The 25,015-nt window shown below is 35.4% G+C and overlaps 1 long non-coding RNA gene across 1 annotated transcript; it reads right to left on the bottom strand.

The window, feature by feature from the left end:
* Nucleotides 1–676: 676 nt before the first annotated feature.
* Nucleotides 677–22,048, bottom strand: LOC102024567. Its single transcript, XR_260573.1, has 3 exons — nt 21,951–22,048; nt 3,078–3,133; nt 677–784 (listed from the first exon to the last, which is right to left on the bottom strand). It is a non-coding gene; the product is annotated as an uncharacterized LOC102024567 (long non-coding RNA).
* Nucleotides 22,049–25,015: the final 2,967 nt, after the last annotated feature.

The raw sequence follows: 25,015 nt of genomic DNA, 5'->3' as shown, positions 1-25,015 counted from the left end.
GATGTTTCATTCAGTTTTTTTCATTTAACTCCACTGAATTCTTAATGTTAGCATATTTTAAAAAGGTATCCTGAATAAGTTATTCTAACATGTCATAGAATGAGGAATTTGTGAACTGGAATAATTGCATGGGAAATGAGAATAAATAATGTACAAATATTTTTGAAGGTCAAATTTTGTACTGTACTCAGGAATGATGATGATGATAATACTGCTGAGGAATTCAATTCTGAGTTAATCTTATCTTACTACAAATGGAAAAAATCACTTTGATTTGTGTTTGAATGTAGCTATAAACACATCCAACTAAAACTCTGTCCACATTTTTTTTACTACAAATCTGCGTTCTTTATACTCTTGAAATATGTTCCCTCTTTGTTTCTCTATCATTGACAGAATGGACTAAAAGTGTAAGGGAAATAATTTAAGGGCATATCTATTCATGAAGAGTTGAAATCATTGGTTTCCACTCCCAGAAGATTCCCTGGGAAACATAATATACAGGATCATGTGCAGTTTACTTCTAGTCATGATCTCTTTGTCTGATGTAAAAAATTTTGAATATCAGTAGTTCCCTTTAAAAAAGTAAAGAAGAAAGAAAACGGAAAAGCCTCCCTGGGGACCAGAGCTGACTAGAGGATCAGAACAGCTACCGAGTCTGCATGTCTGGCTGTTTGTTCTTCGATAGGGAATAGTATCTCAGGGAAGGACTCTGTGGTTGTTTGTATACAGCAGACAGAGTCCGTGTACTTGGGCACGTCTCTCACAGGGTTGTTGAGACTATCTGGAAGAGAAATAAAGAATTTTAAATATAACACTGTAAACCGTTCACCTACCACTCTCTCACTCAACTGTATGCGCTTGATGCCTCTTTCCAGATTTTAGAAAAGGAGAACTTTGTCATATTTGTGTGCAATATTTAGATACCTGATTTGCCTTTGTCCTAAACTATGTCCTTGTACCAAAAATGTAGGAGGCCTGACAGCATGCGGTGACCAAGATACCCATGCAATATATGGGGTAAAAGTAGTTTCTCTTAATGCTAAATCTAGTTTTATTTATCAGTAAATTATCCACGAAGGTGCCATTTTGATGTGTGGTGTGTTGTGGTGTGTGTGTGTGTGTGTACATGTGTGTGCACCTTTGTGCATATTTAGAGATGAAAGCAGTGAGAATCATATATGTCAATGTAAAGTAAATAAACTGACCTCGACATGTGAATATATGAATTGGGTGGGGAACACAGTTCCACCCATATCAGTCATGTAGCACTCAGATCTTGCAATCTGATAGGACTTCCCAATAAGAAGGACCAGGACTCCTTAAAGAATGGTGGATTGCAGGCTAGGGCAAGGAATATACAAGGTGAGCCCGATGCAAGTTTTAGTTCCAGAAGTTAAGGAAGTGCTCCACACTACAACACAATCAAAACCCAAAATGAGGAACTTCCCTGGCCTTTCCTTCTTTTCAGGGATCGCATAAAATTGCTTTTGCTTTTTCAGTTTGGCCAGCAGTCTGAATAATCAGCTTCTATTTCATTTCTATAAATTAGAGCTAAATTAATGTTGATCAAAATTGGAGAGTTTGAAGTAAGACAACTATCAGTTAATTTGCTTGAAACCTGTCCATAAAAGTAGATACAAAAGTAGCAACCATTTAATTTTAGAAATTCTGCCTTAGCTGCCATTAAAAACCATAGATATATAGAATATAATGTGTGCAAGTATGCAGGTATTGAAAATAGTAGACTAATAGAAGTAGAGCAACACTTTTAATATTTTTAAAGATTCTATTATTAAACTCAATCTACTATAGACACAGGCACTAAAGAAAGTAGGTAGTATCTTGCAATTCATCAACATCTAAAAATAAATATCCATGTTTTTATTAGTACACATCTGCAATGGATAATATTTACAATCCTTGTGTGGAACGGGGATGTGTAGATAACACAGCTTAATGGCTTTTGTAATCCCTTTTTCCTCCTCTCCCTCCACCTTCTCTCCATCTCTTGATCTCTTGATCTGCTTCTTATTTGAGAAAGATCTATCTCCCTACTCCTACTCTCTGTTTGTCCCTGTCTCTGTCCCTGTCTCTGTCTCTCTGTCCTTGTCTCTCTCTCTTTTACTTTCTCTCTCTCTCTCTCTCTTTCTCTCTCCTCTTTTTGAGACAGGGTTTCACTATGTAGTTCAAGTTGCCTTTAAACTCACTCTGTAATCCAGGCTGGCCTCAAACTTGCCAAAATCCTCATGCCTCAGCCTCCCAAATGCTGGGATTATAGGCATGAAACTTATCTAACTTTTTTGAAGTGAAGAAATACAATAATTTGTGTTGCTTTCTTCATTTTTAATGCAACTCACAAGTATACTATTAGCTTTAATAAAAAAAGAGGGAAAGAATAAGGGTCTCAGAAAGTTAAAAATAATTTCTAATGCTAAGCAGGTTGTGAATGGTTAAGATTTGGTTGGAGACATGTTATGGCTTGTGTCTAGCCCAAAGCCTCATGCACTAATAGCCGAGAGTTTTGGAAGGTGGTTGGATCTAGCATGTGTGATCCTCAGATTAAGGGGGCACGATTCCTAAGTCAGTCCACTGAATATTTCAGCATAGTTCTAGATGTGGGTAACAGAAATACGCACCCTGGGTGTAGATGGCACCACATAAAAGGCAGGTAGCCTGGAAGGAGCAAAAGGGAGAGCCAGGCTGCTGCTGCTGTTGCTACTTTCTGCTGCCTATCTGCCCTACAATGGACTATTTCTCCTCTACCATGTACCTCTACCATGCCAGCTTGCCTGGGAGCCAGCTGACTGGGCTGAACCCTCCACAAACTGTGAGCTAAATACACCTTTTCTCCTTTACCTTTGGGTGTTGGGAATTTTGCTTCAGCAGTGAGAGGAGTAAATCTATCTCTTTGAACTCTAACATCATATTAGTGAAGAAGATTTTGCTTTGTAGATGCTCTGTCATTGTTTGAAACTATGTACCATACATAGTTAGATGAAAGGTCATTTTCTGGAGTAAAACAACAAACTATCAACTGATAGATCAAATAAAAGTAGGGAAGAGTTCACACTTACTTTGAGAAGGCAGGGTGTTTCGCCTTTGTTATTTTCATGTCAATCGGGTAATATTCCTTCACATATGAAAATAATATAGCAAAGTAATATTAATATTCTCAGTTAACCTCAATCCATGTGCATCTCTTTTTAGTAATTGTCTGAAATACTCAGATACAAATTTGAAGAAAGTTGTTAAATCAGAATACAAATATCCAGAAAATAAGATATTATAATTCAGGACAGAAGGGAATGGAGGATCATTATTTAGCTAAGTATTTGGTTCTTATTTTTCTGAGGCTCTTCAAACTAAGTGTTTGAATAAATTTCATGAAATGTATTGCATAGCTACAATGGACATCAACTTCTGGAAATGACTTCAACTCTTGGCAAATTGTTACATTAAAGCTTTTCAAACACCCAATAAAAATCCTCTTTCTCCATTAGTACATTTATAGATACCAATATTTGGATGGACTAAATGAAATGAATCAGAATGCAAGAATTAAGTTGCTTTTAAAGAAACACATGTTTAAAATCATTGGAAAGAATCTAGAAAAATAGGCTATTCTAAGACCAAAACACTAAAAAAATGAATGACTACATTTCAGAACCCATAAAGAAAAAGAAACAAATGGAAAAATCCTTTGCAATTAAAATAGAAACGGAACTATATTAATTTACATAATAGAAATTGTGTTCTGTTTTTGAATGCTCTCTGATTTGGCTAAGCTAGTAATATTTTCTCTACTTAAAATAATGTCATCAATATGTAATTGTCACTTTATACATACTGAAAAGAGCAATGAACAATGCCCTCTGGACACGTGTTATAGGACCTTTATGATCTGGCCACTCTCATCCTCCTTTGAACAAAATGATGAGGAAAAGGAATTAATTGGTTGGATCATACAGCTCCAAGAATGATCTTAGCTATATTAGGGGAAGCACTATGTCCGTACCCTCTATAGCATCTCATGCTTAGTAGCTCTTTAATTCACATAGATCAAATCAAAGGAAAACTGAGATCATGGAGGAGTCACAAGTGAGGAATTTTCAAATGGGCTCAAGGAATAGAAGTTCAATGAAACCAAGTGATTTACCCAAATAAGGTCATGTGAAACAGGATTCCAAGCCATAACTTCTGATTCCTTAACTTCTGTCTGTATCGATCTCAGCCTTCAAAGAGAATTTTGACTGGATTTAAATCAAGCACTAAGTACATAACTCTAACCGGGTTTATGCAAATAGAAGAGGTATGAGAATATGAATATTAAAGGATACAATGCAAAAATGTCCAAATCTCTATTCATTTAGTAAAAGCAAGATTGGAATAAAAGCAGAAGGTAGAGGGGGATGAAGAAGATACATACTTAGAATTCCAAGGAAGCTACAATACCCCCTTCACTAGATGAGCCATTTCAGTTGTTTGCAAGACACCCTTAGAATTTTCCAAATATAGAGTTGCCTCTGAGTTTTATGACACTTTCCAATAAGAGCATGTTACTCTTGCCTTTTATTGTGGATGACCTCACATAGCAAGCAACCCAAAACACTGAGTTTAGGTATACTTCAGATTTTACTGACGTTTCATCAGGGTGCAGTATGAGAAGTCAGTTATTCTTTGGCAACAAACCAACACAGTTTTAGGAATATCAAACTTGTTCTTTAATTCAAAGTTGGATTATCTTTTTCACAGACTGTATAGATTATTTTTCCTTCTTTCCATCTTTATTGGGTTTTAGTCCATGTTGTGGTCCATAATGATTACATTTCCTGCGGGGAGTCTGTACATGTACATAGCACATCTTCATTCTTCCTTCCTCCCAACCCCTCTTTCTTCCCCCTTTCTTCCATCTCTTGATCTCCTTCCCATTTGGAAAAGATCTATTGCCCTATTTCCTATATCCATCTTTATTTTGCTCTTTATTTGTATTCTGAGTTTCTCCTGTCAGAGTAATCATGTGATATTTAAGCCTGTGTGTCTGATTTATCTCACTTAACATTATGGTCTCGAGCAGCGTCAATTTTCCTGCAGCATTTCACCGTTTTATTCTATTGAAATGTGCTGGAGGAAATGAAGAAACATCCCGAGTTGTTTATTAACTCAGGAAATGAAGAGCAACCCTTGAATGATAAATATTCAAATTTATAAATGTGTCTCAGTATTAATTATACTTTCAAATTCTTTTTGATGTTACCCTCTTTACTTCAGGGGTTGGGGGTACAAGGCCACTTGAATGATAATGGCGTGCACATCTTGATTTGTCCTGCAGAAATGGAGACTGCCAGAGATTCATTTTCCTTGGTGAATGTTCACAGAGCTAGCAAGGAGACAAATCAAGGCTCATCTAGTCTCATACTGAAGGAAAGCCCATCAGAAAATGCAGTGTATTTGTAAGGTTGAAAAGCTGACAATTAGTATCTATGTGTGTTGGGAAACCACCAATATAAGCATTTCAGATCTCTGAGATAAGAGGTAGCATTTTCCACTCAAAAGATGTTTTGAAACCTCCAGCCCATAAACTCTCCAGTCCATTCCTCTTCCAAGACTGGACTCTCTGTGGTATTTTTTGTAGTGTTAGCTCCCCTCCCCTCTGTCCAGCTAAAGTGATCTGCCTCCTTGGGGATCTCTAAATAATTATATAACCAGACTTATCACAATGCATTGTATTGTGCTGACCTAGTTACATGTGTTTCCTTGGTTCAAAAAAATAAATTCTGGGAGGCAAAGCCTTGAGACTTACTTAGATTTGTGTCTCTAATATTTGCCACATACATATTTTGTAATAAGTTGTCTGACAGAAATGGTGTTTAAGTCTATAAATTAGTATTAGAATTTTATGAAGATTGTATGTGAAGAAATTAAAAAGCAATAATAAAAGAAAAGAGCCAAAAGTGTAATCTGTGGGATCCACATCAAGAGGATAAGAAGACAAAGTGTGATAGAAGAAGAATGAGTAGGAGTAGGAGTAAGAGGAGGAGAAGAAGGAGAAGGAAAAAGAGAAGGAAAAGGAGAAGGAGGAGGAGAAGAAGAAAGAGAAGAAGAAAGAGAAGAAGAAGGAGGAGGAGGAGGAGGAGGAGGAGGAGGAGGAGAAAATAAGATAATGAACAAGACAGAGACATTTCAGTGGTCCAGTGATGTTTGTGTGTTCAGAAGACATGATCAGTAATTAGAAAACATAAATCAAAATCAAGGAATCTAGGCACAAGATGAAGTCTAGCACAAGTAGCCCAGCTATGAGTTATGAAATCCTTGCCTAACATCTGTACTATCCAGCAAACATTGCTCTTTAAAGCAGAATCAAACAAGATGAAGTAGGTTAACACTTCCAAAAAATATGCCAGGTTGATGAACCGGGAAGGTCATTAATATAAGTGGTTTTTATCTTTATTAATAAGTGTTCAGTGCCACCCACAAACATAGCCAACTCTAACACCTGAAAGCTGTAATCCTGAGACCTGTCAGAGTAGGGTGGAACAAAGAAGGAGACAGTAAATAATTCCTAATGCTCCCTAGTATTTTAAGGCCACCTACATTTTTGAGATTCTGACTTTTAAAAATTAATACATGAGCAGAAACATACAATCTTTGTTTATAGTTCAAGGATCATGGACATTGCTGTGCTCACTAAATTCTCCTACAGCTCTAAATAAAACACTTGATGAGAAACATCAAGGCAGATCAACCTAAATTCAAACGTTCGAAACGTTAATGTCACCTCTGTGGTAGTTAAATGGGGTGATTAAGTTGTTCCATTCTGTTAGGAAGTTTAGCTAACTTTCACTTATATACTTCACGTTTATTTAATATACATTTAAACCGGTGGGTTCCTGTGCATGCACACATCACAGAAATTAGATATTAATTTTTTCCTGCTTTAAATTTAAACACATCTGAAATCTAAATAATAGGAAAGATATCTATACAAATAATTAAACAAAGAAAAGTTGTTTCATTTATTCATGAGATAAAACTCATTAAAATATTTTCTGAAGGTACAGAACTATTAAATTTCCATTTGCTTTTTGATTGAATGAATTATAAGGTTACAGGGAATTTGAAACCCATCTGGACACTAGAATGCATACATAGACTTTATCACATTCAAAATATAAAATTTATAACACATCAAAATTTCTTCGGAAATATTTGCTTTTTGGTAATAGTGCAGAATTCCCTAAATGATGGAGGAAATAATTCTATAAACATCCCAATCATATAATATAGAAATTATTTATTATATTATTTGGACCTCTCTACTATGAGATCCTACTGTGAATTTCAGACATGCAAGATATGTAACCTGAATTCTAACCCTAACCCTAACACTAACATTAACACTAATCCTAGGTAACAGATGATGCTAAGAGGAAGTATGGCAGATGCATACCAAAAAGATATCTGAAGCCCAAATACTCTGATGGGTGCATATGGATTTCTCCTGAGGTAATAGGAAGCATGTTTAGTTGTTTAAGCAGATATATGGAAACAGTTGTCTTTCAGTAGGAAACCCCAATTTTGTAAGAGATGGCCGACCAAAAAAAGAGAAGAAAGCAAGAATTCTCAAAAGGCAATTAAATGAGTCTAGAGGAATCTGTGTGAAAACCAGAAGAGTCCAGATAAAGAAGCTTGACTTCAAGGAAATGATACTGGGAAAGCATAAGAAAAAAAGTTTCCAGGAAAAAAAGTATGGGCTGTGGTTCTGTGGACTTTAATCCACAGATGTAAGAATAGTGCAGGACCAGGAATCTGGTGGGACAATTATATTAGTGCATGGAGCGCTTGCGGTGGCAGACATGCTCCCACCCTCACACCTCCTGAAGGTCAGGAACACCAGCACCCTCTTGTCACTCAGGACCTCGCACTTGTACCGACTGCAGAGAAGCCCACATGTGTACCCCTTCCAAGGAGCACTCAGTATCCTTCTCCATCAATGCCTTCATCTCTTTGCTGACCTGTCTAATAGTAACTGACACTCCACCCAGTATTGTTTATCTTGTCACGGCCTGTTCATGATCTGTTTCCTCTTCTGAAATGCTAGGTGTCCAAGAGTAGGGACATGGACTCTTTTAATAATTGCTGCATTCCCAACGTTCAGAACAAACATGGTACAGAGTAAGGGCGCAAACGAGTGCTGAGTTCCTAATGCCTTTACTTTTGTAATGTTAAAAAACACGACTGATATAATTTCCACACTTATTTTTAAAGTAGAAATATATGAGTGTTTATGTATTATCACTCTAAATGTCAGTCTGAAACTTAATAAAGTAGCACGAGAAGTATTCTTATTAAAATTAAAAACAAGAATAAGAATGTGTTTTGTTGCAATTCTCATTTTCCTTTTGTGGAGCAATTTATTCACTATAAGCAGCAAAGCAAAAAGAAACATATTAATACTGGAATGGCAATGCACCTAGGTAATCCAAGTATAAACAATGGGGATCTGTCACAACCAATAACAAAATTTAAATTTTCTGGATGTAAATTTATTACTTATAAATCCATACCTTACTTATGTACAAACAATAGCCAGCTCAAAGACAAAGTGGAATTAGACTGCATTTTTAAATATGAAACATAATAGTTACAAAGGAATCTAGTTAAAATATTCAAGATCTGTATGAAAAATATTTTAAATTGCTCGAATGATTCTAAAGACAAAGAGAAGAAATAGAAAAGCATGCCAGGTTCTTGAAAGATGAATCTTAAAGAAATTAACTACATTTAAATTAACCTACAAATTTAAGTACACACCAATAAAAATCATAAAATATGATTTTAAAATAGAGACAAAAAGGGTAGAAAATATCTATCTTTCTCTGAATAGAAATGAGTTTGCTGGTGGAAACAAGCCCTACTAAATAGTGTAATAATTGATATATATTTCCCTTTACCTACATAAACTCTTTAGGTATGAGCTCCTGGTTTCAAATTCCATATGCAAATGAGTCTCTTCTTTACATTTACTAAATAGATTTCTTCACTGAATTACAGATTTATATATCCGAATTTCCATTTAATATCCACTTGGCTATCTAACTGGTATATTCACTGTCCCAAAATGAGCTCTTAAAGTTTTCCTATCCCTAAATCTAATATTTCCACCATCTTTTCTATCTACATTAATGGCAAGAAATATTTTTATAGTTTTTATTTCTGACTATAATCTTTGGAGTCATCTTTCATATTTTGCTCTCTTCCTTATATCCAATGTATTATCAAATAAAAGAAACTATTGTAGACAGAATTGGATGACCTTGTATCACCTTTACTGCCACCAGACTGTTCTAAGCCACCATCACATCTTTCCTGAATGATTACAATTGCTGCCATAATTACACTCTTTTTGTTATATCTACCAAGTCACTTATCCAAAGTATGTATCTTTTATACTAAACTCATTTACCTTACGCATCTGTTATTAACACACTGATCCAGTGATTTTTGTCTTGAAGTTAGAAAACTTAATACAAAGTTGATACCTGAGGTAAATTGGGAAGAAAAGTAGATTTCTTTGGAAACTGCAGCTTTAGAAGAAGAGATTAAAAAGCAGTATGTGTTGAATATTTTGGCCTGAAATTGACAAAGTACAGCAGAATTCTAGGCCAGTGACAAATTAGTTGACTTTCTAGTAGACATAAAAGGGAACAGAGACAGGTCTTTTGCCTTGTGACTTTAACAGGCTAACTACATCTAGAATCCAAATGGCAAGTGATAAATTAAAAAAAAAAAATCACAGCCCAGTGAAATATTTTTTAGTTGGATAAAATGAGAAAAGGAAAATCTCAGACTGAAAATGTAATACTAAGTACAATTTTTTAACTACAGGGATAAGGACAAAAATCAAATCAAGGCTTTGACTTTTCCACTATTGACCCAGATAATTTCAGAGTGTAGCTGTCATCATTAGGTCTAGAGAACAAGAGACTGGGACAGTCAGAATAAGAGGGAAAGGAAATGGATGAGCTTAAAAAATTTTGTATTGTTTTTAGAGTAAATTGACAAGATGTCTCTATTCTGTTGACAAGATACTATGCAGCAGAAATCAGCTATGACTTTTAAAAAGTTATTGACCTTTTGCAACTTAAATCAATGTGTGCACCCTCAAAATCCCATGAGAGAAAGGCTTTGAAGTATACATAGCCTCCAAAGAAGCCAGGCTCACAACATTCATCTCTAATGAAGTCCAGGAGATGCCTGCATCAGGACAGAAATTGGAGCAATGGAAAATATCAGGCAAAAAGTTTCTCTAGAGAGTAAAATGAATGTCTTCAAAAGGTTGTCCCACTGGTGACTTTGAGTCATTCTGTTTCTTCCTGTCATGGTTAGAAGCGTTTACTACAACGACGTGACTCGTTTTACCATTGTATACTGCATGTGGTGACATACACAGGTTTACTTTACTGTTCAAGGCTATCACTCTAAAGGAATATTTGGGACTTTGAAGTGAACGCAGAGCCCAGGTAACACATTGGCAGTTTATTTTAGGTGACTTTATTGTTTGTGAACAGAAATAGATACGCATATTTTTGACCTGAATGCAGACCGTAGGGCAGAGTGACTAAAACCTCACCATTCCTGCTTCCTGTCCTAGGTTTTCAACAGAATATGTGGCCCAGCCTTGTGCATGATTTATGAGGTCAGTTGTCCCTTGTTTTTGGAAATTAGCTACGTATAATAATGTAAAACGGCTATAAATGTCTCCTGAATGGCAGTTAGTATAGTATCATAGGAGATACAAACCAGGGTTATGTACAAAATACTTTATCTAATAAGATCAACTGGACATCTAAAGTAAAAAAATAAAGTTAAAATATCAGCAATATTATGTATATTGATTAAAATCAATTATACTATATCACAGACCTCAAGATTCTGTTAATACAGTAGTAGAAACTATGAACAAGTTAAGATTACATCTAATAAACTACACAAAAACTTTTTGGATGAAATCACAAGATATAACAATAGATCAGATCCCAAAGAAATTATGACATACAATACTTTCACATACTGAAAGGCTCAGTAAGACATCTAGTTTCAACAGTGTCTTTCAATTTAATGCGATTTCAGCAACGATCTAGCAAACTCCAAAAACCTTCAGAGAATCAAAGGACAAAGAATAGGCTAGAGAATTTTGCAGGAGAAGGAAATGAGGACACAATCAGCCAGATATGAAGGTTGAAATGCAAATGATAAAGAGGTAAATACTGCAACATTTTCAGAGAGAGAAGCAAATAAAAAATGCTTAAGAATTCAAAACTATACCGTGGTATGGAGAAATTATGTGAGACACAGGAGTGCAAAAATGTGTAAGTTATAAAGAAAAATGCAATTAAACAAAACCCTGTATGTCTCTCCAATACTTTCTTAGAAATGTCAAAAATAAACAGAAATGGTAGAAAAGTACTAGCATATAAAAATGACTATATAAGTGTCAAAGTAAATTTAGTGATAAAGTGATGAAAGATATTTGCAATGGAAAAATTTGACTTTAGATTTAAGAACGTCCCTACTAACTACAAGAAATACAAGTTAGGTGTCCCTTTCCTAACTGCTTATGACCAGAACTGTTTCAGATGTTACATTTTTTAGAAATTTTGGAATATTTGCATAGACTTTACAAGTTGAACATTAATAATCAAAAGTGTGAAATCCAAAGTGCTCCAAAAGTTTAAAAAAAAAAGCAACATTTTTGAGTGTCATGTTGACACTTCAAAACTTTCAAATTTGAAAGCATTTCAGATTTCAAATTTTTGGATTGTGGAAGTTTACGCTGTATTCTAAACTCCAAATAGAAAGTATGTAAAAATTTAAGAATGGACAAAGAGGGACTGGGTTTGTAACTTAGTTGTAGAGAATTTGCTTAATATGTGTGAGGGCTTGGATTCAGTTCCAGTGCTGGAGGAAAAAAAAGGTAGGAGCTGTGTGTGTAACTGAGTGGGAGAGCACGTACAGTCTCAGAATAGAACATGAAAACTGAAAAGAGCCCCAGCTGGGGATGGTGGCACACTCCTGTAATCCCAGCACTAAGGAAGCTGAGGCAAGAGGATCGCCATGAGTTTGAGGCCAGCCTGGGCTACATAGTGAGACCCTGTTTAAAAAAAACAAACAAAAAAACGCCCAATTTCATTCTATACCAGGAAAGTTCAAAGCAAAACAAAGTGTTTCTCATCCATCAAATTTCTGTAAAATAAGTTAAAAGATGGAGTATAATAATTATGAGTAGAAGGGTGGATTTACACAAGCACTTTGAAAAAAAGCTTGATTGTATGTTAATTTCCTGTAAAATGCAGTTCCAAACCTAATTATGTACCCTCAAGAAAATCTTAATATGTATAAGAATATATAATAAAATACAATCATATTTCTAACAGGAAAGAGGTGAAAACTGTTGCCCTTTTAATAAAAGCAGATCTGAAATGGTATGCAAAAATCTATCAACTATTCAAAGAAGAAACAATTATTCCACTATATAAATTATTTCAAAATGTAAAAATATATAAAAAGTTTTCCAGTTCATTCTTAAAGATATCACTTGTCTGTCATCAAGGAAAATAACCATGAAAAGTTAATCTACATGTTCCTTTCACTTGTGATAATAACTTAAAATGTGAGGTAAAATGCTAGCATGTTTGAAGCAATAGTAAATAAAAAGAGGAACACAACTTTGCTGATTTTTATTTCATTCCACGAATGTCAAGATTTTCCAGATTTAAAAAAAATACATATTGATGTAATCTATTTTATTTATGGAATAAGACCTATGAAATGCCAACAAATAAAACAATTAAGAACCATGAAGGAACTTCTACTTCTGACAAAGTTAAAATAAGTGGAACTAAACTCACCCTGGTGCGGTATGCAACCGTAAAATTGGGGGAAAATGTATGAGGCAACTGTTTTCAGACACTGGGTAGCAGGCAATGCAGGCTGTATGTAGTTCTTGAGAAGCGAGAAACTCTTGAGATCAGCACCACGATTGTTCTAGATCTCTATAGGAAGCTTCAAGTCAAGCTGAGATCAGAGGATGGACCCATATGTACGAGATCATAGAACTGCTTCAGCAGGGTGAACATACATAAATAGAAATGAAGTAATACCAACAAAGACATGGTAGAATTCCAGGGCCAGCCAGAAAGGAGAAACCATCTGAGTCCTAAAAAGGGTTCCAGCTACCAATTTAGTTATTTATTACTGGGGACCTTCCACCAAGCAACGTCACTGCCCGCTTCTTCATTTTATTTTTAAGACTAGGTCACCCTAAGAGGCTAAATTGTCCCAGCTCAACTTGAACTTGTGACAACCTTCAGTCTCTTTGAGTGCTGGAATTATAATTATGAATCAAAACCACACCTGTAGCAATATCAGCAGTAGACTGCCTCTAACAAAATCAAACTGCAAAGGTCAACAAAACTATCAAGTAAAACAATTTGAAAGTAACATTTGCCCCCCCGAGAGGAGTTTAGAAAAATCCAGTGTTATGGTTATGCCTGTATGTCCCTCCTAAGTCGCTTGTGGTCATGAGGGTTTTGAGGTTTTTTTGGAGTGTGCTGTATCTAGAGTGTGTGATTAATTCATGGTTCAGTGATGGCATTAAGTGTGTGAGTGCTACACCTGCCCTAGGGTGGGTAGCCTGCACACAATATAAGGGACAGACAGAGGCTTTGTTCCCTCTCATTCTGTCTGTCTCTCTCTCTATTGTTGCTTTTTCTGTCTTCCATCACCATGAACTGTTGACCCTCTGCCATGTGCCACTCTGCCTTGGAGCCAGGTGATTATGGGATGAAACCTACACAAACTGTGAGCTAAATAAATCTTTCCTCCTTTAATTTTGCGTATTAGGTATTTTGTCTCAGGAGTGAGAAAAGTAAGATATATAGACTGTCCATACATCCATCCTACATTGGAATACTTCAAGATAAACAAAAAAAATCTAAAAGGTTCAAAACATACTCAAAATTAATTAGATGTCAACCTAAACAGGAAAATTGAGACATTAGTTTAAAAAATGTAATAGAAACTGAACCTAAGATATTTCAATTGCTATATTTCAAAATTATTTTAAAGTAATTGACACATATATGTATATATAATATGATATATAGCAATATAAAATGTAGTAAATATAAAAATAGATATTTAAAGAAAAATATGGCATTGGGTGAACAGATAGGAAATGTAAGGCTGAGAAGTGAAAAATAGTGAAAAAGATCATGTTGGAAATTTTAAAATTAAAAAATGCAAAAACTGAAATGACAACAAAAATAATAGTTTTTCTTACCAGATTATGATGAATAGCAAAGAGAAAGGGGGTAGTAAACTGAAATTGACAGCTATCTAGGGTCAGTTCTTAAAACTATTTGTACATGATTTTGTGAATTGTTTACTTTTTACTTTAAACAAAGATAATTTAGAATAAATTGATTTGAGGGAACTATATTTCAGCAAACAAATCAATTACTGAAAATTGTAGAAATTCAAATAGAATTTTGTGACCTGTTTTATTAAATTTATGATGGATATATATGTGGGGGGGATGTGTATTTTGAGATTTTAAATTTAAAATATCATTCAAAACCATATGCTGTTTTGCGTTAGACATGAAATATTCTTTGTAAAGTTTTCCTGTCTGGCCCTCTGCCAAACATGAAGGACTTAAATCAAGTTTTTCATACCTTATGCTAAAGCCATGCCACTTAATTGCACCATTTTTGAATATCAACAAATTATATTCATGTTCATTCTAAAATTTAGTATTTATAGAAACTCAGCCTTTTATAAATGCCACCTTATGCTTCCAAATAAAGCAGCCTGTTAAAACAGTGATTAGAACTGAAGAATTAAGGATGAAAGCTAAGTTCATATCCTTTCCAAAAAGTTTTACATTTATAGTTTATAAAAACTTGTAAAATTAAATGTTTATGTGAATATATGCACATGTACACAGAGACACATACAGAAACACATAGAGATACACATTGAGCAGCAAGGTATTTGATATATTGAGAAATCAATACAATTAATTGATTTATCAATTTAAAGTGGTTAATTTATTACCTTATCACAGTGTTTCTTGTCCTAAAGATCAAACAAATTGATACTATTTATGCTTAGTGGACTATGAGACTAATTGTCTACAACTAGTAACTTACATGGTCATTATATCTAGATCATTAGTTAAAAATCAATTTAAGATGTTGCCATTGAATTGTTACCGATTTTGAAAGTTATTAAATGCTGCACTTCAAGTTATAAATTTAGAACTTTAATTTCATTTAAGCTTCTTTCGCAAGGATAGCACCTATTTTCCCCCAATCATCTGTGTGCTGTTCTATATTTCTCATATAAGTAGCTAAACTGAAAATAAAAATATTATTATGCTCACTCTATAATTTAAATTTCTAATTCTTTCCTTTAGAAAAATATTATGATTATATTTGCTTTCTAAACTGGAGGCATGGAGTTAAGCACAGAGCAGTGAGTTCTTTCAAAGAAGGAACTATGTGTTTTGAGACTGGGCACCTGTAAAGTCTGGTAAAGGGGAAAAAAATATGGCTGGGTTTGGTGAAGGAATAATCCTAAATTCTCATACAGATGCCTTTGAAAGACTTGTCACTTATTACAAATAGCATTACTTTTTCTTTTCATTTTAGAATAAAAAAACCAATTGAATGAATATAGAATGTGCTGATATAAATTCACAAGTATTTACAACTCAAAACTAGTATAAATAATGCCAGTTTTTTTCTAGTACAAATGGACAGCAATCAGGTAGGAAAATAAGAAAAAATTCTTATTTTTTATGGGAAACACATATACATCAAAATTAATTTTATAAAGCATATAAAACATACATACATTAATAAATTGTTGGCCAGATCTAAACTATCATTTGAGCTTAAAATTTCAGTCTTTCTAATGATAACAAAAGAGAACACAAATGACACATTTATCCAGTGTCTGTCTTTTGAATAAAGAAATGTGTTTTCAGCATTTGTAATCTGTGAGGGTAGCTGGGAAACTTTTATGTTTCTAAACTGGATCTAATGTCAATGTGTATGTGAGACTAGAATTCAACAGTCCTCCAGGGTTTGTATGTAATTTTTGAATATAAGAAATTTGCTGTGTACAATAGAAACTTGTTGCTTAATCTTTCTCTTTTTTTAAAATTAACTTCCTGTTTACATACTGGTGGGACAAAATTATCCTAGTGGGTGTTTGAACAGCTTGAATTCTGTTAACCTGGGAACCATTTTCCTGTGAGCTAAGCGCTTGGAATAGAGTTTAAATATTTCAGTAGGTGGATAGCAAATATGCCTTTAAGGTCGCTGATTTTTTTTAATCCCCCTTTTTCTTTATGCTGGTAACACAGCAAAGATTTTAAAGATCTGTGTGTTTTTCAAAAACAATGATTTTTTAAAATATGACACTCCAACATTGGCATTTTCAATTAGTAACACTGCAGTCAATCTGTAAACCCCATTCAAATTGCAATGGCATAATTTCACAGGCTAGTGCAGTGTTCTTTATGTTACAAATAAAAGGTGTTAATTTAGGCCCTGGGAGTAATTATTTTTTTTTTTTTTTTTTTTGTTTTTCTCCGGTACTGGGAACCGAACTCACGACCTTGAGCTTGCCAGGCAGGCGCTTTGCCGCTGAGCTAAATCCCCAGCCCTGGGAGTAATTAATTTTAAAGAAAAATAAACTTAATAAGCACAAATTAAAAGGTTCATTCACAGGATTTAAGGTACAGATTCAAACTCTCATTTTTCCCTCCTAGAGTGCGATTGTTGTAAATGAGAATTTGTGTCTTTTCCTCCAAGTTAGAGTTATTTTTTGAAGTGCTTTCAGATGAAAGTAAATAAAAATATGAATGTATATTTAAATTTCAATGGTGTATAACAATCCCTATAATAGTAAGTAAAGCAATGCAATATGATAGAGGAAAAAATTCTTGATCACATTAAGAATGTTATTTCAAAGCCTGGCCTACTGAGTTAGAAATTGTTCCATATATGGTCTGACATGTGTGAAAAAAATAATTTTACTTTTCTGTGTTGGGTTGATATACACCATAGAGTGCATGATAGCCCTGGTCCAGAAAGAAACAGGGAAAGTGACCCACTAAACTGTGTGAAGTCAAGAATGTTAGAGAACAGAAAACAAATCTCGCCTGAGGACACATCTACTTCATCTGTGTTCTTATCGAAGACCTGTCTGTCCAGGGACCCACTGGGATACAGAAGCAAATTCGGGCAGCTGGTCCAAAGTCAGATTTTTTGCCATTTTTAATTGCTCTTACAGCAGCTCTCTTTTATTGTTAGAACGATAGCAGGTCTACATCAAAATGTGGCCCAAAATCCTTTAAGCAAAAGTGATTCCACTTATCTTGTGAGCTGCAAAAAATCTTTCTCACTTTCCCTACTGTTTTCCTAGTGGTGCTATAATTGTTTTGAAAATGTTTTTATCTTTTAATTAACATTAAAGTGCTAAAGTGAACAAAACAGTTGCTATTATATTTAAGTTTCCTGGACTCTGATCACTGTCTGTGCATTCATTTTCTCTCATACTTTTGCTTTTCAGGAAGCTCAGTGAATCAGGGATTGGGAAATTTCTCCTGCAAAGGACACCAGAGTCAATACTTTAGACATTGTGGAGCTACAGTTCCGGTCCCAGCTTTTCAGTTCTGAGCATGTACAAAAGCAGCCAAAGAAATTTCCATAAGCAAATCAGTTTGCCTGTGTTCTCATAAAAGTGTATCTGCAATCAGGATTTTTACATGTCACAAAATATTCTTTCATTAATCTCCTAAAGTACAAAATGACTCTTAGCTCATAAGCTATACAAAAACAGGCCACACACTGAATTTGACCCACAGGCTGGAGTTTCCCAACCAATGAGTAGAATACTATAGTGTTACATTGATGAAAAATAAGAAAAATTATCTCCTATAAATTATTACTCCTTTTATATTGTATTTAGTTCTGAAGTAGAATAGAAGAAATAAACATAGAAAGATGATGAAGAAAATCATAATTCTAAAATTGTACTTTTAAGAAAAACTGCAACTTCAGGACATAAAAGTTACTCAAGGTTACAATGCCATTTTCTCTTCTAAGAAAACCTCCTAAATCTTTGAGTCTTAAAAACAATGCAATAGATGGCCTTGTACTTGCTTTTCTCTTGTAAAAAAGATTTTTCTTTCTTTTCTTGGAGTCAATGTCTCTGAGACAGTGTCTCCCTATGTAGCTCAGGCTGGCCTTGAATTCGCAGGACCCTAAGGTTACAGGCAGGCACCATTAAGTTTGGCTAAAAATAGCCCGCCTGGGAGTAGACCATGCCTTTCACCAGTAAAATCAGCCCTCAACTCATGAATGGGCCCTTACCTTTCACTTGTAGAAAGGACTATCACCTTTTAACTGTAAACTGAATCTTGATTTTCTATAAATTCACAAATTCTGCAGATTGCCACCCCCAGGATGTAAAATATACCCAGATATGGACCGTAATGAGACTCCTGCTCTGAGCGCCTGAAATCCCTTGGAGTGTATGGTTTTCTACTGAATCTCTTCTGATCCTCCTCCTGACAAGACCTGAGAATTCTTTTTCTGAGAGGATTCAGCAGACTTTGTTGGCTGGATAAACTGATGCCATCATTTGTAATTTGGAGAGCCTCTGTAGGTCCTGTAAAGTGATAGTGCCACTTGGATTTGTTTTTCTGATATACTCATAATCTATGCTACAATTCTAGCTTAACTCTTAGCTCAAGAGAATTCAGACTGATGAAGAAGATAGTACTAAGTTGCAACATAAATACATAGAATTTGCTTGAATCAAGTTTTACTAGACTAATCCATTATATTAAACAAAGACATGTTTATACAGAGTCCACCAAAGAAATGAATACACACTTCAGTAGTTCGCCATAGTAATAAAAGTCTACAAGCTAATAGCCATTACTTTGAGCACCTCTCGCAACTGTAAAGCCCAAAGGGAACTTGTATTAATCTCATGATGTCTTAATAAATTTAGTATTAAAATATTTATACAAGTTATTCTTTCCCTGATGTATGTGTGTATACATATATACATAGAGACTCTGTATATTTAACATAGAATGAAGTATTACTGGCACCCTTTGTTTTAAATATGAAGTCAAGGTATTTTCTAGATTGCCCTGACTTTAGAAGAATTCTGGAGCTCTAGCCATTAATGAAATGGCATGATTTTGATACAAAACACATGTGGGAACTTGTTTCACGGATAATGGAAATTAGAACTGAAACAACAGCATGAATTTAGAAGAAAAATTTTTATTGTGAAGAGCTGGGGCCTTTAGGTCGCAGAGGAAAGTAGAAGAATGACACAAATGATCAGAGAAGGTCAGTCGCTACTCCATGGAGAAACAGACCTGGTTCACCTGGCATCACAGAAGTGGGTTTTCAGCAGGTCATTCTCTGCTAGCTCATGAGCATATTTTGCTTATTTTTTTAAATGATATTTCTTCCCAGTGATTTATGGGATTTCTTTCAGGTGTAAGATTTGGGTAAGTGGTTGTGTCTGTAATAGGAGACATCGAGGAGCCATCCTGCTATTACAGTAAGTTGAACCTTGTGTGATAAGAGCAGGAGAAAAGGAGACAATACAGACATTGCATACATTGTTAACAAGGGAGATGCACTAGCTTTCCTAGTCTCTGTTGCGTGGTACCCAACACGGTCAGTTTAAAAAAGGAGAGTATAAATTTGCCTCACCATTTCAGGGCAGTCAGTCCATGGATTACTGGCTCCATGGATTACTGGATTACCCTAACCCTAATCCTAACCCTAACCCTAACCCTAACCCTAACCCTAACCCTAACCCACAACTTAGTACTATCTTCATCATCAGTCCGAATTCTCTTGAGCTAAGAGTTAAGCTAGAATTGTAGCATAGATTATGAATAAATCAGAAAAAGCAAATCCAATTACGTCCATGGATTACTAAAGTAGGAACACTGCGGCAGAAAGGCCTAGTGGGGCAAAAATTCTTACTTACTTGCAATGAGGAAGCAAAACATGGGAAAAATACCAATGAAGAAAGGACCAGGGACCAGATATAGAACCAAAGGTCACACCTCCAGATCTACTGACACACCCCAAAGGGTACTGCACTAATCTGTTAAGTGCTTCTTTAAGTTGATGAATCAGAATTCACCATCAAAGAAGATAAAGAGAAAGCGATTTCTCTATGTTTAGAGGGTCATAGGTAAAGGCCCAAGAGTGTACATCTCCTACCCCATGTAGGAGATGCCTCCTGTCCCATTTCACTTTTACTGGGTTGACTATTTTACTATTTGGTCAATGGTCTCAGAGTTAAGATTTTTCCATTCAGCCTTCTACACTCACCTCAGAATTGTCACTTTCTTACAGGACACAAAAGGGAAATTGTCATGGAAAGCAACGAACCAATGGCAAATGACCACAAGCCAAAGCTTTTATGGAAACTCAGAAATAAAAGGAAGATGGGAAAAGAAATTTATCTCAAAGAGCTAAGGAGTACCCAGCCCCAAGATTAGACTTGCTCATTCGTGAAGAATGTAAGTAGCTTTTATAGCCCTTTGGGGTGGTTCTGGGCCAGTAACTTTTCAGTGGATCATGACTATGGTGTTTTCAGAGAATTCTCTTCGTGTTTTAGGGGACTTGCTCCCAGTGTAAGATATGGATTGTCCTTGAGGACTTTGTGTCTCCCTGCTGTTTTTGGGAACATTGTCCTTGGGATGAGAGAAGGTCACACATTCCACACACTGCTAGCAAGAGAGGATAGGGGGAAGGATCATATCTCAGTCTGACCTGGGAGCAGGTTATAGATTCAGACCTGAAAATCGTCCACCTCTGTCCCATGAGGCTTGCCTGTCCTATATCAACCCTTCATTTCCTTTATTATTCTCTTTTAGATCAGATTTCTTGGACACTATTGAAAGTATTAAAAATTATAGCCCTTGTTAGGAACGAGGGGAGGAGATGGTATCAAGCCAACAAAGCCAGGAAGCTGTTCCTGTGTTTATGACATTGGCTAAATAAATTATGCTGAAGTTCTCAGGAACACTGTTCTTGCTTTAAGTGTTTCTAGTAATAGAGCTACTTCCAGCCAAACACTCCTTAAGAGAGAGGCTGGGTGGAGTAATTAATCCAGTAATTTACAAAGTTACCAGCCGTTTCTTTTTTAATATCTTTAACCGGCTTTGCAAAGCTAAAAGCAAGGTGCAACACAGTCAAGGCCTAGAGCAACACACATTCCCTCTGGTGTTCCTCTTTTTTAGCTCTTAAGATGTACTATATACCCGGGGAATTTATTTTGGCAGTCCTGGGGTTCAGACCAGGGACTCATGTAAGCAAAGCAAGCACTGTAACATTGAACTACACCCCAGCCCTCAGAAACTTAAATAAACAAATATCTAGGCTGGACTCAGATGTTAGTTGTTAACACATACTTTTTTGTCAAAATTAAAGATATGGGACATCTTGTTCCAAGAGTAGAAAAATGTATTCAAGACACTTAATGTAAATCTTTCTTTCACAGCCTTCTTTAGTCCTTTGACACAGTGTGTCATCTGCTATTTAATGTTGTGGTCCCTAAGAAATGGGATAACAGGGGCAGGTAAAAACCCTCACAGATTCCCAGGAACGTGTCCTGCTCATCACACTGGCTCCTGGGGTGACTGATGCGCTGCACCCAGACCAGGGTGAAAAAGTCAATTTTCTCCTCCTTCACACCTGCTGCCCCATCTGTGGCGGACAAGCAGTGGATTCCCACAGGATTGCAACTTCCACAAAGTGTGAGGGCAGCACCTGAATCAGAAAGGCCAGGCGTCCTAACAATGAGTGCTCTGGCTGGCACTCTCCTACCTGTGCACCACGGTGCCCGCAGGGGGAGACAGCTTCTCAATGGTGGTGAGCGGACGGTAGACAGCTTCAAAGGCACGGAGTCCCCACTGCTTGTTTCATTGTCCACTGGAATTTTCTTACAAAAATAATGTAAAAGGTAAAACCATTACAAATTTCAAGATAGAGACCCTAAGCCCTGGGCTCTCCTGAGAGCTGGAGCCCTGGATTGCTCTACTCAAGAAGTCAACCTTAAGGACTAAAAGGTAAGGAGCTCCCATCTTCCAATAAACTAATTAAATCAACCTGCATAGCACCCAATCCTCACAAGAGCTTTTTCAAGGAGGCAGTATTCACGGCACCCATATAGTGCAGTCAGCAAACCCAGCCTCAAACATTTGCAAAGTCTCAGAGCTGTGTGTGCATATGTCAGAATTCTCCTGTAAGGCTTCCCGCCCTGGATCCTCAGTACAAAGCAGCTCGGTGTCTCAGAGCACACTGCTTTGACATCCATCTGTGGCTTTGTCCTTGGATGGAGCCTGCTTACCTGAGGATTTTCCTCATCCTCTGCGATATCCTTCATATGACTCTCTGGATCCTCATGAAGACTTACTGTTCACTTGGTCACTTAAGACATTCTTTGAGACGCAGCAAATGCCTGGTAAACTTTAGCTGTTACTATTCTCTTTAAACTCTGCTTATCTGTTTAGATGTTCTTTTAAATGCATGCAAAGAAAGTTGTTTAAATTGGTAATAGATTTACTAATTTATTTACCAATAAATTGATGTGTGCTTTTATCAGGTATGTAGCATGAAGGAGGAGCTAATATGTGTATTTCAACCACAACAGAGAAGGTACTGAGAGTGTTTTTAAGAGAGTTAAGCTTTTAAAATGCTTCCCATCATATCTATGAGACTCTTAATACATAGATATTATAATTTGGAAATCAACGAATGCATACCTAATTTATATACTGATTAGAATGTATACACTTTAACACCTAGATCTTGTAGAGATGGATTCCAAGACACACATTTTCATTTTCCTGAGGTCCCAGAGTTGGTGTGTGGTGGTCCAGTATCCTAATTGAGGCAACCTGGCCCTAGTTTCCTTTCTCTAAGCCATACAAGGTCTCATATGATAAGACTTCTTTAATATCTGCGGGATTAAGTCTGTATGAGTTAGAATTCCACATATGAATTGCTGCATACTAAGAAATTAAAACTAAAACTTATTGTTTCTCATTTTCTTCATTGACCTCAAAATATATATTAAAGATTATATGACAATTAATTTAAATGGGAAATATTTATTGAGCACCAACTACAGTCCTGCTCTAACCCAGATCCTTATGACACATTCATGAAAGAAGTTGACAAAGATCCCTTTTATTGAGGAGCTCACATCCTAGCTAGTAACTTCAGTTTTCTTCAAATTATCTTCCCTACACTGAACAACTTTCTGAAAATTTATTTTTAATAATGACAACTAGTAGGCAAACAGATTTGTTTTACTAAAAAATGTTGAGTCAAATAGGATTGCATCCACATTTTTATTAACATCATAATATCTACTAGTGGGACTTTTTATCCTCCTTTTTATGTCTTTTTTCTTTTTCTTATAATTTTTGTTCTCTCTGTTTATCAATGCTATTAGTCATTACATTTTAGCATCCCACTAAGGGGAAAGTTAAGGAGCTGCCACATGAATCTCAGTCAGTCCTCTGCTATGCTCATGTGGTGTAGCTGTTCTTGAAACAGGAAAGCAGACTGAAAATCATTCTTATTTCCATTGCTGCCCTTCTTAAAAGTTCTAGGATTAATACTTCATTCTAAAATTATTGTACTCAACCACTCACTATGGAAATACACTATGTACAGTGTAAGAACATTGTCTTTTAATGCATACCTTAATATTTTTTCTAATTTTTTTTATTTAAAAGAAAAAGCAATAACAAAATAACAACAACAAAGACAAAACCAAAATAACACAAAAATGCTAAAAACCATACCAGATTTCAAAGCAAAAAGATCGGAATTAACAGTGGCTGCTATATTACATATTGTTATCTTCAGTGAAGTTGCTCAGATTATCAGATGTAAGAATGTAAAACTGATGATACTGAGAATAAAAAGTAACAAAAATACATTTAAATGATACAGAGGTTCACTAACCAAGATGGTAGGAATCCAACAATGGTTGTTATATTGCATATTGTTGCCTTCAAATTAGTTGTTCAGATTACCAGATATAAGCATGCAAAGTTGGCCAAAGAAAAAAATTAAGCATTAATTGTTCCTCTCAATAAACCAATAAACATCAGCAATACAATTATCCTAGCTATCCTTGTATATTACATATATATATATATTTTTTTCCCTTCCTTCTTTTGTTTCTTTTCTCCTTTCCCCCATCCCAGTTGTTCTTTCCTTTTGAGTAGTTTCCTTCCCTTTCACTATATCTGTTGTACCTTTTGGGTTTTATTCACTCTTTCAGGTTCTTACACTAGCGAGACAATACAATGTTTACACATGCAGATCTGATTCATTTCACTTATGAGTATGTCTCTAGTTGCATCCATTTACCTATAAAAGCCTCGAGTTTATCTTTTTTTTATAGCTGAGTAATACTTCATTGTATAAAAATACCACATCTTTTTCATCCATTCTTCCACTGATGGGCATTTGGGCTGTTTCCAAGATTTAGCTATGACAAATTGCACTGCTATAAACATGGGTGCACATATATCATTGTGGTATGAAGTTTTCAGAGATTCCTCACAAAACTAGGATTAGAGGTCCCCTTTAACCCAGCTATACCCCTTCTGGGTATTTTTCCATACCTTAATATCTGTACATATTTTTAAATTAAAATAATATTTGAAAATAAAACAAAGTTCTTATTTAAATTAGTTGACTAGTCCATTTTGCTTGGTTTTAAATATGAGGATATGTATCCTTTTAGAATGATTCAGGCATTCTTTTTTATTACTATGTAATAAAAGAGTATCAGTGCAAAATAAGTAAATATACACAGAAATATGTGCATATATACATAAATACATGTGTAAATTTCCATAAAAAACTTT

The sequence above is a fragment of the Chinchilla lanigera genome, unplaced genomic scaffold (assembly GCF_000276665.1).
Source record: "Chinchilla lanigera isolate Chin_1 unplaced genomic scaffold, ChiLan1.0 scaffold00017, whole genome shotgun sequence".
In the NCBI taxonomy this organism is placed as follows: Eukaryota; Metazoa; Chordata; class Mammalia; order Rodentia; family Chinchillidae; genus Chinchilla; species Chinchilla lanigera.
This window is presented reverse-complemented; position numbering and strand designations above follow the sequence as displayed.